General features: G+C 35.7%; 1 long non-coding RNA gene across 10 annotated transcripts in view; it reads left to right on the forward strand.

Annotated features, from left to right (window-relative positions):
- LOC105229869 (complexin) overlaps positions 1 to 19,206 on the forward strand; it is a 349,701-nt gene that overhangs the window by 248,374 nt on the left and 82,121 nt on the right. Inside the window, exon 1 of one of the 10 annotated variants that reach the window (XR_007421479.1) lies at positions 2,304 to 2,440. The exons of the other annotated variants lie outside the window; for them this stretch is intronic. This is a non-coding gene — a long non-coding RNA (complexin). Of the gene's footprint in view, positions 1 to 2,303; positions 2,441 to 19,206 lie in introns of those variants that run through there. 10 annotated transcript variants of the gene reach the window in all.

Here is a 19,206-nt window from a genome sequence, read left to right on the forward strand (position 1 = left end):
ATATTGTTGGAACCAGATGCTGCATCTTCTAATTGCGGTCATAAAAATTTGGTTATCATCGCTCTAAATAGACAGTAGTCGTGGTCATGCTTAAAGAAGTATAGACCGTTAATTTAGGTGAATGTAATGGTTATTCATGAATAATTTGATTTTTTTCGCACCAGAATCGACGCTTTTTTTATTTAGCGCACCATCGGAGAAAATGATTTTCGTGAAAAAATCGTTATCGTAAATCGTTCCAAAGCAAATCAGCTAGCACGACGTTTACGTTGATCCAATGGCTTTAGTTCTTGATGTTATATGTATGCCAGCACAAATCCCTCCTCAAAACTCACCAGGTTGGGCTTTCAGTCCCAATTCTTCTTGAAAACGTCATGGAGTCGACAAACTACGGTATTCAGCAACACTTGCCTGAACGGCAGCATTATACCGAGCTATTTTTTGTCTTATTGGTACTTGATTATTATGAAAAGAAAGGTGCAAAAGCGTACTAAAACTTGCAATTTGAAAAAAAATTTAATATTTTCTAAACGTTGCGCCTGCGTATATCTTCCCACCATGAAATTGTAAACATTAGTGAATACGAGAAAACAAATTGGAGATGACGACGTATTAAAACGATACTTAAAAGTCATATCTTGCCCATTTATAACCAGGAAAAAGCAAATTTCGTTTCAAATGTCATCAAAAGTACAAAATAAAAATATTTTAATTTTTTTTTATTCAAAACTCACTTCTGTTAATCTATCTAACCAAACATTTCAACCAAATAGCTCACATTCAACAACATTATAATAATAATATACACACTATGCCATTCAGCGACTATTCAAAGAGAGAAAAGCAAAATATTTTAATAGGAAATTACAACAAAACTACACAGCGCAGTAAAAGAGAAATAAAGAGTTCACTAAAAAATGCCACTTCAACCAAATGACTCGCCGCAAATGTACTGGAAAACGTAAAATTTGTATACACAACAATAAGTGCGCGCACACAGACACTTTTCCACACATACACACATGCACCTATGCATATATATATAAGTATGTTATGTGCAAATAACTGTTTTGTCCGACTGCCGAAACAGCTGTTTACTTTCCATATAAATGGCACAATATACTGAGCATACAAATTGGCGCATATACAAACAGCAGCTGACAGCAATAGTTGCAAGCACATCCTCAGAGCAGTGCGCCGCACAGCGCTAGCCACCATGGCGTATACATTACCGTTTTCATTGCTTAATTTTGCGCGTCAAACTCCATTAGGGGGCAATTAGAAATTATGTGCTAGTATGTAAACACACATGCACACACACGCATACAAAGACACATGTGTGGCATTATGCTTAGCGCCAGCGTGCGCACCGTTATAGTTTTGCAAATGCTGTGCTCTCACAGTGGCTGCGCGCGCTGCAGCAAGCACCCCAGAGACTATTTGACTCGACTTGCTGTGTGGAGTGTGCAAATTTATGCGGTCACGTTGTTAACGGGGTAAATTTTTGTTTCATTACATTTTTAATGCGGTTTTGCGAGTGCAGATTTTTCGGTGCATTAAATTTCGCCTATATACATGTGGCGAGTTGTTGGCGTTCGCACGAGTAATTAGTGTTTTGTTGGTAAGAGCAAAATGACGCTTGGGAATTTATCTTCATTAGAGAATTGCTTTGAAGTAGCTATAAAGCAGAGGAAAATGCTAAAATGTTTTATGAGAATTTAAAAAATATATTTTGGCCTTGAACTTAGACATACATACATATGTCTTACTGTGAAAATGATAATGTATTTTTTGTTATTGCTAACAAATTCATTGAATATCAGCAACTTCAAGTCAAATTTGCTTTCGTTAAAAATATACTTTATAACATAGAGTAAAAAAAACTTTGTACCGCACTGTTCAAAGCTATCTTCATGAAACTGGTGTCTCTCAATAGAGGCACGAAGTAATTAACGTGAATACTTAGCCTCCTTTGATTTGCCATTTTACTCATACGATACTAAGAGCGTTAACGCATTGCAGAAACTCTCTTTCTTAATCACATTTATATTTTCGATAACTCAAATAGGTTGTCACATCAAATTGCGCGCTCCGTTAACTCAAAAATCAATTTAGCTCTCATTCAGTGTTGTATTCGCTGTTTAAAACTTAAACAGTTTTATCAAAATTATACATTTAGTAATCATTTACTTATCAGCTTCGGCGATAAGTCAAAGAAAAGAAACGAAAACAAAAGGTGTGAGTAGTTTATACTGCGTGAGGCTCTTGTGGAGACCGACTCCGAAAAATATTAATAAAATATTATTATCAATAAAACTAAAAATATTTCTTTATTAGTAAATTGTACATAGTCGTGTTGTTCAAATATATACTTACTTGAAAACTATGGACAAATATCTATATTTGGCAGATCCGACGCGTGCCATCGAGAAAGTGTTTGGTGAGTCAAGTGCGCGGAAAGCATTTATGTCAAATTTTTTTGCTTAGTAAGAAATGCAGTGTAGGCACGTTGAAGGGGTTTTATTTAGGGGTCGGTGGCTGTTCAGTCAACCATCTTTTAAAAAATTCGTTTCACATAGGTTGATATGTACCGAGTGGTTTATGAAGTGGCTTAATCAAAGAAGATAAACATATGTATATATAAATACATATTCTGAGTTCTATTGATTAACTCAATATTGCAAATTTTCCGAATATTTAGGAAAGACTAATCGACTAGCAGACTGATAAGATGTCGACCAGCATTTATGCAACTTCGAAATCCTTTTGATCTGCAACAGATCTGTGACATCTTTTTGGCCAAAAGTAGATCACAGGAGGCTTATTGAGTTACTTACCCTTAGCATAATTCGTCTTGCCGCAATCGAAGGGGTTCTTACTGGGCCTATCCTTGATCTATCAAGGACCACGAAGATTATTTTTGTACCCCGACTAAAGATAGAAAAGTGCTAAGGCTAATTTATCTAACTTCCTTCTTGTTAAAAAGTATGGTTAAGATCGTGGATTATGAAATAATGTCAAAGGCGCTGAAATTTGCAACACTGCATGCGCACCAGCATGCTTACAGAGTAGGCAGATCAACTAATACTGCTCTGTCTTAGCTAATTTCGGAGATACAGAGTTCGCTAAGAGAAGGGGAAGTAATGTATGCACCTTCCAAGGCATCCAAGAAGCTTTTGACAAAACGGGATCGCTATTACAATCAAATGATACACCGACGGCTCAAGAACTTCATAAGGAATTGGTGCAGGAGTCGCAGGAACACTTACCAAACTCTCCATATCTAAAAGAATTTTTCTGAGTATACTTTAAGCAGCGGTCTTGTCATATACTGCTTCATAAGCACGCATACGAACTCATTAATGCACAGTCTGTGCACACCATAGCGAATAGAAACATGAAACAAAGTACTCCAAACACATTTTATCAATTTTGGTGTGGCCAGCGCATATTAAAAACGACAATTATCTTATCGGCTAAGCGCTTATCGCAAAGCTACAACACAAGTGGGAGCAGTTAACGGCGCACGAGGAACATGAAAATCAAAACAAACATTTACTAGCATTTCGACAGCTGTCAACAATCACTCAGCGCGGCGCTTCATATGTAGATAACGACATATTTACGAAGGGGTGCTTGTAAAAATGTAACGGACGCACAGAAACGCAGAAATCGCTGATAGTGAGTCATAAATTGTGGCAAAACCAGAGAGCAACACAAGCAAATTGATATCAGTTCGAAGAGGTGTTTTTTTTTGCGGCGATAACGAAATTGACAGCCACTTTGTTGCTGCATACTCAGTTATTAATACAGCCTTTTGTTGTTGCTGTTTCGCTTAACCACTAAGCGGTCGCTTTTGGTGTTTCATAAATTCTGCATGAATGTTTTTGGCATTTGTCGTTTTAATTATTCCCAAATCGCCCGAAAATTGGCTATCCTAAATGCCTTATGCAACGCCTTGTGTTTGTTGTTGGCGAATCAACCAAATTGTTGTATTTGCAAATTTTATTATTGCTTTTCGGTAAAAAAAAAATAAAATTATAAAATAGCCCAGACTTAATCGTCTTTGGTGAGGCCGCTGCTGGCGTGAAACCTTTTCTTAATTACACGCAAGTGCCTAAGTATATCGGCTTAAGTTGAAAGTAAGTCCTTAGAGGGGAACTTAATGAAGTCTACATTTCTTAAGTATTAAAAAGGGTTTACTTACAAGCCAAAAGCGAAAAGATACAACAAATTGCGGCTGTGTACATCGCACGGGCACACGAGCACGAGTTTTCTTAAAGTCGGAGGCAAGCAACAGAAAGAAAATGGCCTTCATTTGCTCCAATACTTTGCCTACCCATCATTTTAATTAAAAGGTGTTCGTCTGTGTGGCACAAAATGCATATTTGCGGTACCTCGCACGACAATTTCCGACACAAAAGCTGCGCAGCCATCTTTCCTTCGTCGCTTTGAGACGCACGGTTATTGAAAATAAGAGTAGAGTGAATTCTTTTTTCTCGCTGCTTTGCGTTACTTACTCGTAATAGCTGCTTAAAAAGGGTCGACGGTATGTAAATATGCAGAAACTCAAAGAAAACGTAAGTAAATTCAAGTGTTGGCTTTTCAAGTTGCGGTTGCTTTGTAATGCTAGAAAGGGTGGAAAGCTTTTTTTTCATTCTTGCCAGGCAATATCTGGCTAATTACTTGACAAATTCTTCAAAATTAAAATTTCTGTTTTCACTAATATTCAATTTATTTCCGCTCTTTGATTTCGTTTGGATAAAATAAAAATATAACTGTCCAAAATTATGATGGCGCGATATTTATATCATTAAAACGAAGAAGAAACGAAGACTAACTAAGCACAAATTTGAGTAAATTAAACCTATAAAGAAATAATGCTTTCATTTACCAAGTTTTTATACCCTGAACAGGGTATATTAAGTTTGTCACGAAGTTTGTAACACCCAGAAGGAAGCATCAGAGATCCTATTACGTATATATATAAATGATCAGTATGTTGAGCTGAGTCGATTTTGCCATGTCTGTCTGTCTGTCTGTCCGTCTGTCTGTATATATACGAACTAGTCCCTCAGTTTTTATACTCTCGCAACAAAGTTGCTAAAGAGAGTATTATAGTTTTGTTCACATAACGGTTGTTTGTAAGTCCTAAAACTAAAAGAGTCAGATATAGGGTTATATATACCAAAGTGATCAGGGTGACGAGAAGAGTTGAAATCCGGATGTCTGTCTGTCCGTCCGTCCGTCCGTCTGTCCGTCCGTCCGTCCGTGCAAGCTGTAACTTGAGTAAAAATTAAGATATCATGATGAAACTTGGTACACGTATTTCTTGGCTCCATAAGAAGGTTAAGTTCGAAGATGGGCAAAATCGGCCCACTGCCACGCCCACAAAATGGCGGAAACCGAAATCCTATAAAGTGTCATAACTAAGCCATAAATAAAGATATTAAAGTGAAATTTGGCACAAAGGATCGCATTAGGGAGGGGCATATTTGGACGTAAGTTTTTTGTACATATCTCGGAAACTACTATAGCTATGTCAACCAAACTCTATAGAGTCGTTTCCTTCAGACATTTCCATATACAGTTCAAAAATTGAAGAAATCGGATAATAACCACGCCCACCTCCCATACAAAGGTTATGTTAAAAATCACTAAAAGTGCGTTAACCGACTAACAAAAAACGTCAGAAACACAAAATTTTACGGAAGAAATGGCAGAAGGAAGCTGCACTCAAGCTTTTAATAAAAATTGAAAATGGGCGTGGCGTCGCCCACTTATGGACCAAAAACCATATCTCAGGAACTACTCAACCGATTTCAATGAAATTCGGTATATAATATTTTCTTAGCACCCTGATGACATGTACGAAATATGGGTGAAATCGGTTCACAACCACGCCTTCTTCCAATATAACGCTATTTTGAATTCCATCTGATGTCTTCTCTGTATAATATATACATTAGGAACCAATGATGATAGCGGAATAAAACTTTACACAAATACGGTATTTGAGTTGAGGTATCACGTTTAAAAAAATATGTAAATGACGGATAATGAAATCTCGATTATCACTTTATCATGCGAGAGTATAAAATGTTCGGTGACACCCGAACTTAGCCCTTCCTTACTTGTTAAATTTTGCAAACGTCATTTTCTCTTCAAGAAGCTGCTCATTTGTCGGAACGGCCGATATCGGACCACTATAACATATAGCTGCCATATAAACTGAACGATCGGAATCAAGTTCTTGTATGGAAAACTTTGACATTTGACAATGTATCTTCACCAAATTTGGTACAGATTATTTTCTAAGGCAACTATGTAATTTCCGAAGAAATTGTTCAGATCGGATTACTATAGCATATAGCTGCCGTACAAACTGAACAGATAGTTACTAACAGAAATTCACCTGTGAAGGTGACTTTTAAGTTCCTTAGCGATATCAAGGCTACTTATGTGACGGTATTGGTCAATCTTTTCCATAATTTCATTGACTTTTTCAGCGATAGGTCGATCAGAGCGAGGTGCATCTTTCATATGGAAATTTTTAGAACGGAAGCGAACGAACCATTGTTGTGCTACATGAACTGATAAAACATCGTCCCCGTTAAATTTCACAAATTTCATTGGTGGATCGCGTGGCACTATTCTCTTTTTTATACAAAAACTTCAAAATATTGCGAATTTATTTTCACTAATTTTTGAACAGCTGTAAACTTCTTTCAACTTCCTCGAATTTAATTTATTTATTTCGTTAAATGAGGCTTAAAATCTCACACAACGAAATATGAAAAACACTGTCAGTAATTTTCAACTTAACCTTTTTATGGTTTAGTTCACTTGGCACTAGTAAGAGACCATATTGGAGCAGAAAGTTCAGTTTTATTAACCAAAATAATCAATTACCTTAATTATCTCGGAAAATTTTGTGCAAAAAAAAAAAATCATTTTCGTATAAATTATGTTATTGACTCAGTTATTGCCCAGATTCTCGAAGGAGTACCCAATATGGTCCACCTAACACTTTGATCATTCTGTATAAAATGTATGCCAGAGCACCTAAAATAACCCCGGACCCCGTGATAATAGAAAGCAGAGAAATTTGACTTTTAAAAATCATAAAAAAGTACCGTTAGCTGACTTAGAGTCCTTGACGCCTCATTGAAATCGATTTTTGAGACATACGCCATGCAATTTAAGTGTTTCAAATAGTATTTCTCATAGTTCCTACATATAATGAACAAATTATTCGCTTAAGATAAACTTCTATCAAAAGATTTGCGAATGCTTTAGCCTATGTTATACTTCAACTAACACTCGCATATTATATTTCTTAAACACACAAATTTCACGTCCCTAACACAATATTAAAAATCTAAAAAGACCAGCCAGTAAAGACCTTTTTGACCACTTTGTCCCATCACATAGTCTTTTGAATATAATATTCCCTTATCGCCATTCTCAAATGCTCTTTTCTATCTGATGCCAAAAACAGGTTCTTTCACCAGCTCACCTTTCTTTCCACCAAGCCCACATGAAAATCTGTCATTTTTGCGCAACCATTTAATTGTGCTGCATATCTTGTCGTACCCATCTTTTCACCTTCTTTCGCTGCCGTTCAGCTACACGCAACGTCTGTTCATCAGTCGCGTTATCATTTTCAGCTCATTTTACTGCGGTAACATCTTCTGAGCTCACTTTTTTCTCCATTCGCAATTCATTCTCTTCATTATTTTGCTTGCTATTTTTTTAACGGGTTACTTCTGTCCGTCCGTTCGTCCAGGCACAACCTGCTACATTATAGCTCTACCATTCTTACAGTTTCAGCTCAATGGCGCACTATTACTTAACTGTCTACGTGTGTATTTGGCTGCTTGTGCATTGTTGCTCATACCACATGGCGTCTCGTCAGTTGAGGCTTCTGTGCGGCAGCTTTTGTATCTTCTTCTCATTATCTGAGGCGCTCCTCCATCGCCACTACCTTCTTACTTTACATTCAAAAGCTGCTTTTCTTATCAGCATTTTTTTGCTGAGTTTTCCTTTTTTCACCGCTATTATTTTCCATTTCGTATTGCTTTTCTTACAACCTTCGATGTTTGACCATCTTCGCCTTTGGGGCATTTCATGCTGACTGCTGATGATTTTTTCTAGATTGTTTTTTCTTTCTTTGAGGATTTTCTACTTTAAAATTTAAATTGATTTCTACTACATTTTCCCGTGTGTTTTCCCTTCATTGCAATCAAGCCGGACAAGTGCTTGGAAATCGCTGAAATTGCTCGATTAACTGTACTATGAAACGGGATGGGTGGTGAAAACAAAAGCGTAAACCGTACATGTGTTTGTGGTGCTTCGCATTCGCTATTGATGTTCGCTTTATTTTTAATTAGCTTAATTGCAGCGAATTAACATTGAAACTAAGATGGCCATTGTAATCGTTGGGAATTTCTTACTGCCAGCGGTTGCCAGCTACTAATGAAAAAGATACTGCCTCCTAACAGTTTTGAGTGCTAACATCGGTCTGTACTCTGCTATAACGGCAACGAAATTTTGTGCTCAGCTGTGTTGTTGCAGGTGCTTAAGTGCCCGGAATATTCTAGGAATCGGCTATTAAATACACGTGTTGTTGAAGGCTTAGTTATAACTATTGAAAATGGCCGCGAACACATGCCACGGGGATTAAATGCTCACTTTTTAACTGCCACAGTCAGCAGTTATTGGGTTTTGTTATTGCTTTACTATTCTATTTATTTGTAAACTGTCGTATGGGAGATATAAAATTTGATTTTAAAAATTGGAAATGAAATTTGAGTATCATTGAAATGACTTAGTAAGGCGAGTAGTGAAAATGTGGAACGAGTCTCCATGAGGAGAATATTTCGAAAAATTTTCAAATGACTGACCTTTTTATATTATAAAAAACTCAGTTTTAGTAGAAAATAAAGTTTAGAAGCTTTCAGATTTTATGTTTAAGTATTTGGTAATATTATTGATATTTATGTAAGCTCACATTAAATTAGGTTAAAGAATTTTTTATTTAAAAATGAAATCTTGAATACAAGTTTTGTTTATATTTTTATTTTATTTTATTTTATTTTATTTTATTTTATTTTATTTTATTTTATTTTATTTTATTTTATTTTATTTTATTTTATTTTATTTTATTTTATTTTATTTTATTTTATTTTATTTTATTTTATTTTATTTTATTTTATTTTATTTTATTTTATTTTATTTTATTTTATTTTATTTTATTTTATTTTATTTTATTTTATTTTATTTTATTTTATTTTATTTCATTTTATTTTATTTTATTTTATTTTATTTTATTTCATTTTATTTTATTTTATTTTATTTTATTTCATTTTACATCAGTGCTGCGCTACGTAGTACATCACCAACGACGGCACTTCATGTCGATAACAACGAATGAATCGAAGCGCAAGCGAGAGGTTGGCGGTGCAGTCTTCTGTCGGGAGCTCTCTATCAGTTCCTATTTGAGACGGCCAAACCAATGTGTTTCAAGTAGACTCTCCCGTTAGCAGTGCTGCTGTATAGGTCTTGAACTCGCTGACAGTTAGAGGAAATCTTGTGAATCATTGTACAATATGACCTCACTATTTTCCATATTACCCTTGGCTGGATGCCTGACAACAATGAAATATTCGAAAAATGTAAAGCTATCAATCATTCGGGCACTGGATCTTTGGGTCTCGCGCGAATTCATTAAGCGTTAGCCAGCGATAAGCACTTGTAGGGCTGCGAAAGCCTTCTGTCTCAGAGTGGAACGTAAAAAGAACGACTAGCTCTTAGCATAGCTGCACTCATTGGTGCTCTAACTGGACATTGTACCATTGGCACTCGCGCGGTGAGGCTAAAGATTTTGGAGGAGGCAATTTTTCAAAGTTGCAGGGAAGAATATGGTGTGGAGGCATCTAGACACTTTCACTGCTCTCACTTAGTTGCCATACCTTTTTCAAATCCGGCGAATTATATATAGGAGATATAAGCCTACTGAGTAAATTTGTGTTCTTGAGGGTTCTGAGCGTCATAACGGACAGCTGTGTTTAGCAACCCACATGAAACTATGTATTCGTTGCCCTATCAAAAGTGAGCCTGTTTATCTAGCCTAACATAACGTAATCTTTACTAATGCTCAACTATGTTTTTAGTTCAATGATAACTCACCCTAATTATTAAATATAGTATTCTTGTTCCGAAGGATCTAATCTGATTTGAGCGCATGCTTTGCTAAGACGGTACAAGAATTTGCATCAATTTCCATTAATGTTGATCTACTTGTAGTAATCATTTATCCCACTAGAGCAGCTTTAATAATGATAGAGACCAGACTGTCGTAAACGAAGCGAATATTTTAATAGTTCGTAGTAACTGATAACAAACCATTTTCTTCCATTTGTTCAGCCTCAATTTATATATCTATCATTTTTATGGTGCAGGTTTTTCTAGAAAATCATTTAAACAAAATATTTCAAGTTTGGTTCGGGTTTGGTCCTTACTGATTCGCAAGATGCGGTGAGTAAATGAAAGAAAGGGGCAACAGCAGAAGAGTATGTTGAGGTGGAAACGTACATATGTATCTAAACAAATTATTTATTTTTAAATATGTATTAATATAATTAAAGACATATTTATATATATTTAAACTCTTAGCCTTTTGACCGTCAATATATATTTTATCATAAATTGTTTATTCTCTTTCTTTACAGGTGAGCCATAAAAATCTTAACAATAATATTTTTGAGTACTAAGCATTATAAATAGTAAGTGAAAAGTATTCTTAATGCCCAGTATTATAAATCAAATATGCCAAAAATATACTTATGAACATAACTGAAAACTAATGAAATGCCCAAGTGAATAATTGCATAACTCGACAATATTTTTTCTTTGATAAAATTGCTTAACAAAATATGTTTGTTCCACAAAATAGTTCGGATTATTTTCTAAATGTTACAGTAGAAACACTAAATCATATACATATATATATTTAGTATTCCCTTTCCAACAAAAAAAAATATATATACATATATTTCTACAAAAAAATAACACTTTGAGTTAGTTATATAAACTCTTTCGTCAACTCTGCTGCCAAAAGTTGTGACAATTTTACGAAGTCTACTCTTTCCTATCATCCATAGTTTTTCATATATCTCCCTCCCTGTTAGACACAAGTAAAATGACCATAAAATAAGTGAAATCAATCAGAGAGTTGATTTATGTGCATGTGATTGGAAGTCCACTTTAATAGAAATATTTGCAATAACAATAAAAATAAAATCACAAAAATCACCAAATATGGCGCAAGCAACCACAAGAGGACGCCCGCCCACAGCAGCAAGGATGCGCCGTCATATATGGTGAATCATATCGTAAAATGTTGAGTCTGTAGTTGAGAACTGCAGTGACAAAAGCTATCATGATCCAACGAACATTATGGTCACATGTGCTTCGGCTATTACATATTTATCTGAAAAGATGAAATATGTCGCCGAGATGATAACGATAACGACAACGTCAATGGCAGCGACAATGACATTTGTGAGCAGAGTGATGATGAGTCTATAACTAACACACTGAACTGATACAAAAAGTTAGTTATTATCCACACAAAAGTACACACATACATATGTACATATAGTTACGTTTGCTGTCGACTTTCTGCAGCGTGACAGTAATGCTGAGTATGATATTATAGTTGAAGTTGATAAAAAGTGCATACACACACGGACATATTATATAATAAATGTGTGTATGTATGAGTAGCTGCTCCATGTACTTATGAAGTCAGTTGATTGCTATGAGATGACAAAGTAAAAAACTATATAAATGATAGAGATAAATATGGTTGTCGACTGCAGATGCACTGACAACAACCGCCGCAGATAGCCACGCTATTTAACCAGAAGCGGAAGAGCAATAAACGAAGCATAGTTTGCGGATCGTCAGTGTATATTTTTTTTCAAATTTCTATTCAACTAAATTGCTGTTCTGATTTTCATTCACGATTCAATATGATAGTTTAAAAAATCGATAAAAATGTATTAAAAAAAACGACTATATAAGTTTCTAATTTTCAAATACAGCTATCAAAACCTCTTATTGCTTTGACTTTTAATATAAAAAAGATATGTCCGTCCCCAGGTTCTAAGCTACCTTCGCACCAATTTTCAGCCAAATCGGTTCAGCTCTTCTTGAGTTATATAAATATATTGCAAAATCGGTGGTGATTTTTCACAAAAAGGCCTCCGTGAGAACCTTATGCTGGACTAACGGATCACCTGCACAAATTTTCACGGCTTTCCGAGCTGTGGCTTGGACGTTATACGGGCACATATTTATATGCATAAGATTATTATAAAATTAAAATATACCTCTCTATATGTATTTAGGTAAAAACCCAACACAAACCACCTGCATTGCGCTCCAACAATAACAACAACAAAAACTATCTTCTACCCGCATGCAACTTTTTGTTGCCTTCATTTGTATACATTTCCATTCGTATTTCCATAGTTGCCATATCGCGTTATGCATATCCCCATAAGCAGAGCAAAAACAAAACAGACTTGTAAAGCAAACGACTGGACTCTTATCAAAAGTGAATGACGACCGACATTCCTGCGCTACTTGCCATATCTTTCTGCCACACAACTGAGCATGAAAGGTGGCAAAGCGGCACGGCACAATCAGGCTTTTCCCCTGCATAGTTGCGCGCAAATATGTTTGTATGTTAGTTGATTACATGCAGTAGTTGCATTGCAGTTGTGGCACGCATACAATGTAGCAACGACATTGACTTGCTGTTGACAAAGCAAAAGTTGACTGATAACATTTTTTTCAAAAACAAAAAAACTATAATAAATAGAACTGGAAATAAAAGTAGAGACATGGAAAAATATTGCTGTAGAAACTTGCAGTTGCATTTTTAAACGTGTGTCAGTAGGGTTGTTGGGTATTGCAGCTACCCTGTTGAGAAAAATTTATAGTTTATGTGAGATTTTTACAAAATAAATTGATCTAACGGCAGCTAGTATTAGACGGGCTTGCCTTAAAGGATTTATTTGTCAAAGACCCTCATATTTTAGCAATTTTGATTTACTTTTTATAAAAAAAAGTCTATAAACATGACTATCAAACGTTCTCCTAACCATTTCTGAAAGACCCAAAACAAGAAAAAATATTTGTTTTAACTAAACCTAAAATTTCCCTACTAGCTATCCACCACTTCCATGCATTTAATTCCTCACTGGCTGACGCATCGCCTACAAAGGTATGACCCATGCACTATATGTATGATATATGCACATACGTATACGTGTGTGGTACGCGTGCAGGTATTTTTGAAAAGTAAATATTTTGTTTCATTGAATGCGTTGCGGCTGACTTGTATAGATGAATGGGAGCTCAGAAGTTTGAATGACATTTGAGTGAGGCACAACTATTCACACATAGTTACTTGAACATACACACTCACATTTACAAAGCCAGGCATACGTTTTGAATGCAAACCAGTGAAACACGCATACCGTGTGCTGTTGGAGCAACATTGACTGTGACAACTTTGCTTCAAAAAGCAATACCAACTTGATGCGCACTGAAGTAAAAACAAAAGGATCTATGTGTGGACGATGTGTCATAGTTTAGCGTGTTCTTTTGGTGCCATTCATATAAATATGGTATACCTATTCACCATAGATAACTAGTACAGGTCATCAAGAAGCCTCCTACATATATTTTGATGGTAAAATGGAAGATGGCAGCAAAGGTTATTTAAAAGTGCATTAAAATATTATAACTTTCTTCACTACCGGTTAGTTGTAACACAGTTCAGAGGAAGGTCAGTGAATAGAAATTCGTATTCCTGTAGAAGATGAATTGATGAATAAAAAACGGCTCTCCAACCGACGGGGTGTATTGAAATTAGAACGGTGTAATACATAGAGTTTAATGTAGGTAAGAAAGTCTCTTGGATATATATCGGGTATTCCAAAAAATATTTCATAGGCATATACCATGTACATATGTGCAGAAGCTCTGACATATCTACTAGGTGAATTTAAAATAATTTTCGATGTACGAGGGCTGTCCGATAAATAACCGACCTAACCATGATGCACGCGACTTTTTCAAATTTTTTTTTTTTTTTTTTTCTACATAGTCTCCTTGTAACTCCACACACTTCTCCCAGCGATGCTCCCATCTCTGCAACCCTTCCAAATAGTACTTGGCGTCTTTGTCTGCAAAATACGAGTTCACGAAAGAGATTGCCTCCTCATTTGACGAAAATCTCTGGCCGCCGAGCGCAGTTTTAAGTTGAGGAAACAAAAAAAAGTCGCTTGGTGCTAGATCCGGTGAATAAGGTGGATGGTCAAGCAGTTCGAACCGCAATTCGTGGATTTTCGCCATGGCGACTGTTGAGGTGTGAGATGGTGCGTTGTCTTGGTGGAACAAGACTTTCTTTTTTTGCAAATGTGGCCGATTTTTCGAAATTTCTTCCTTTAGCTTGTCCAATAATGATGCGTAGTATGCTCCTGTTATAGTTTTTCCTTTTTCAAGATAGTCGATAAAAATAATTCCATGGCTGTCCCAAAAAACACTCGCCATCACTTTCCCAGCCGAATACACAGCTTTAGGTTTTTTTGGGGCTGGTTCCCCCTTTTCAATCCACTGTTTAGATTGGTTTTTTGTTTCGGGCGTATAATGATGAATCCAAGTTTCGTCTACAGTTATCAATCGGCGCCAATACTCGGTCTTATTGCCTCTAAACTGAGCCAACAGAGCGCTGGAAATGTTCAATAAACATTTACTTGAATCATGAAGATTATATTATATTAAATATAACAGTATTTATACAGTTTAATGTTATGGTGGAAAAGTTTGAAATCGATCTTGTAATATCTAGTTTTGAGAATCTTTCTCGAACTTTTTCTGCAGTGACTTCAATGTAATGATGCGTGTGATACAACGCGAGGCCGATCATTCTATCATAAAGTATGTATCACTGGGATATCATTAAGTCTATTGTGCTGACGAATAGAAAGTACTCAAACCTTATCCTGCAACTGGGTAAAATTAATAAAGTACTTGATTTTTTTCTCCTCAGCACACAAATGCCTCTTAAGTTGGAGCTTTGACTGGGTAGCCATATGATATTTACCGAGTTTCCAGTGGGTGGCTAGCTATTGTTTCCTCACCTTATTTTATTGCGCTTGGTTATCCACTAGAAGGTTTATGGACTTACTAATTTAACCAGAGGGCTACTTGGCAGCTGCCATTTAGTTTGCAGCTATCTTATGCTTGTGGATTACTAAAGTAAAAGTTCCTTTTGAACGCTTTGATCTGTGGATGAATATGTTTATTTTGCCTTTGGAACTGTCGATCACAGAATCGTTGATACTTTATTCTATACTGAAAAGTAAAAACGTTGAGTTTAATGGATGAATGGTCATGGATCTCTTTTTTTTTTTGTCAAATTGCTAATTTAGTCCTCTGTAATAACATGTCGCCGGAGACTGGTTCCAATGGCTTAAATTCATGAACTGACTGGCATTAAACATCTCATTACACTTTAAAAATGTATTGGCCGGACATCGAGGCTTGGCGTAGTTTTCGTAGCATCAGTACTCTCCAGCGGACAGGCACGTTTTAGGGGTTTAATGCGGTACTTGATAGTAGCTGTCTCTATTTCAATAATAGTTTGCTATGTTGAGCCATTAGGTAAACATTTAGATTTTCACGACTTCAAATCACTGCTCTGAGGAGGTTAGTTTACATAAATCTTCAATTTCTAAACCTAAAACATTATATGTTTCACCGAGTTGATCGAAAATACATTATACTCCTGGCAGATATTTGTGCCATTTCCGATCTCGGTTTCGTCAGTTTTTCTTGCTAGACAAGTATTAGTCTTAGTTTTGCTAAAATCATATTCCTCTAAAATAAGATACGATTAGCGTAACGACCTGAACCGATGTAAGAATTTAGGTATGTCTGTATACGCGAGAACCTGTTCCTCAGTTTTGGAGGTATTGCGCATTTATCGGTACCACTGATATCAGGTCACTATAGCTTTCATACAAGCGGAACGAACCAAATCAAGTTCTATAAGAACATATTGTTTAGATCGGATCACTATTGCATATAGCAGCTTTACAAAGTTACCGATCCACGGTATTTTTAATTGTAAATAGCCACTGCACACTATAAAGAAACACTTCCAAACTGCAATTGGAGCGCCTTTGGCTAGACTTATAAATAATTTTAATTTAAATATTATACATACATAAATCTACGTCTCGTCACTTTGTCTTCACGATTCCATATATTATCAAGTCTAGCATTGACACGCTTCATACCCAAAATATTAACCGAATTGGTGGAAGAGATTTTAAGATCCTCTAATATATCTCGGATGTCAATACAACGCTTTCAAGTCGTGTTTCGTATTTCTTTTCGATGTTAAAAGGAAAGCAGAAGAATGAACGCCCTTCTTCTCCATTAATGACGATAACATCGAAAAATAAACAGTATTATTTCAAGTTCTCGATGATTTTACGACCACCACCCATTGTTTTTTGCAACTAAAGTGCTTATAAAGTATAATTCTCAAAGTACTTAATGATAATTTCAAGCAATCTTGTTGATTAACTTTTTTCATGGTAAAAGTCGCTTTTTTTACAAAGCACTATATGATACTATAAATAATTAAACTCATTTAAATAAATGTTTAGCAAAGAAATATCTTCCTGAGCTACTACGACGATAAAAATTTCAACCACTTTGTGTATACGATTTTACAAAATTTGATTAAATACAACAAAGACCTGTCCCGCATATTGAAAAATGCCTTTTCGAACGCATATTATTATTAATGCATGCCAGTAACCTGTAATCAATTTACTGTTAAATTAATCAAGAACAAAAATGCGGAAAGTTGACTAAAAATATAAGCAAAATATGAAGTTTTATAGTAAAAGTTGGAATTATATTTTACCAACAACTTTGTGGCAGAACTTTTTGCACACTTTTTGGCTCATGTAATTTCGCTGCACTTTATTTTTAATTACAATCAGAGACCTTCACGACAACCACCCACTTGCCCTGGTGCGTCGTGCTTAGTGTGCGTGCAAGGCGCAAGTTGCAAGTATTTTTGCACATCGATGTCATCATTTTGTTGTGTTGTTGTTGCTGCTGTTGTACTGCTACGAATGGCATCAGCTTCCTTCCTGCTTATGCGACGTCAATGCCGATAACGCACGCAAATGTTACAATGTTGCCAAGGTGCATGCAACACACACACACACACAGCGTTGCATAATTACGTGAAAGTTGCGCACACACAAACACATGTACGTGTATGTGTAGTGGTTTTTGTATATTTTTGTACGTATTTACATAATAGCATTATTATTATTATCGCACACATACATATATATGTACATATATCGAGATTTTCTTTGTGCAGTTTTTATCGTGCGCCATTCGCTATTGTGTGCCACGCCCTTAACCTTCGACAAATGTGTGCGTTTGCATATTTAAGTGCATTGGGAAAATAAGTAAAGTGCATGCTGACATAGTAACGGTACTTCAGTGCGCATGAAGCGCATATGCATGTGCGTGTATGAGTGTGTGTAACAGTGTGCCTGGGCCAATAGTATGGCACAATCACCTATTTTTCGCAAAATGCTTTCAGTGAGTGATACCTTCACACACACATACATGCAAACAAATGAAGTGGCATATACATATATACATACATATGTATCTTACTTATCAGATTTTCCGTTTTCGCCGAAACGAAAGTTGCAGGAACACACATACACGCAAATGCAGTCAAGATCCGAACATAGAGCAAATGAGTGTGTGTTGTGTTTCCTAAAAACTTGGCTATAGTGTTGCTTACAACAAAGTCACACACATATATATGTATGAGTGCTCACGTTGCGTACTTTTCAAGTGATACTTGTGTATTTGCTGCACTTTGTAGGAAATGCATTAGTAGTCACTACTTACCTGTATGGCGCTCACGAACACCCACACACACACACAGGCGCTTGCTTTGGCGCCACTGCTGCTTTGAGTATTTGCACAAATTGGATTAAATACTTCTCGAATTACCTTCGCCTACATGAGTGCCAGTGATATGCATACTAACAGCGATGCTTATTTGCTTTTAATGGAAGCAGCAGCAGTATAGGACGCAGGCGGAAGTACAAAACCGTTCTGTGTTACTGTAATGTGCTCTTTTTACTTCAAGGGTTGACATTGATTTCATACAGAGACTTAATTATATTTTCGGCGAATCATGGAATTATAATAGATAGACGAAAAGGAAATCCAAAATCAAGCAACTCAAAAATCTATGGTTTGAAGTCATGATGGTAATGTAAAAAGAATCTATTTTTCTATCTATAAATCTATTTTTAGTAATCTTGTTAGATACACTGAAACTAATTAACTAAAATCTGGCTATAATATGATTAATCCCTTTACATGCTTTTGTTGAGAAAAAGTTATTTACTTTTACCACTAACTGCTAATAAATTAGCAAGAAATTTTAGGTTATTAGTCAAAGACCTTGTAATTGTTTAACTTTTATTACCAATAACTCTAAGATGCAATCAATTTTAAGCCGTTGAACCGTTTATTTTCATCACCTCTCTTGTACAAGCAACAAACTCTAAAATAGCTTTGCTTGTAGAGATGTGGATATGAAGCAAATCTAGTAAAATACACAGTTTAATCCCTGAATTTGAAAAAACTTGAAATTCATAATGAGTATGACGCAAGAAAATTTGTTAAATTTGATTACATCCAAGCCATAACAGCCCTTACAAATAAAAAAGTTTACACACAAAACATGTATTTGGGCATGCTATAGGTGCACCGATCTTAGTCATTTGACAGCTACAAGCTTTGTACCGTTGCCTCGGACAAGAATAAATATAAAATTTATTGAAGATATCTCCTGAAATAAAAAAAAGTTTTCCATGCAGAAATTTGAGTTTGATCACTCAGTTTATTTAAACAGCTAAATTCTATTGATCAGAACAAGTTTTTCAAAGATTGTAGACATGCCTTGGAATTATTGTGGCACGTTTAGTAAAGATATTTTCTTGTATAAGAAGAACGTTACCTTGATTTCTCAATTTGTATGGCATCTATATCATTTAGAGGTAC

This window comes from Bactrocera dorsalis, chromosome 2, assembly GCF_023373825.1.
Source record: "Bactrocera dorsalis isolate Fly_Bdor chromosome 2, ASM2337382v1, whole genome shotgun sequence".
In the NCBI taxonomy this organism is placed as follows: domain Eukaryota; kingdom Metazoa; phylum Arthropoda; class Insecta; order Diptera; family Tephritidae; genus Bactrocera; species Bactrocera dorsalis.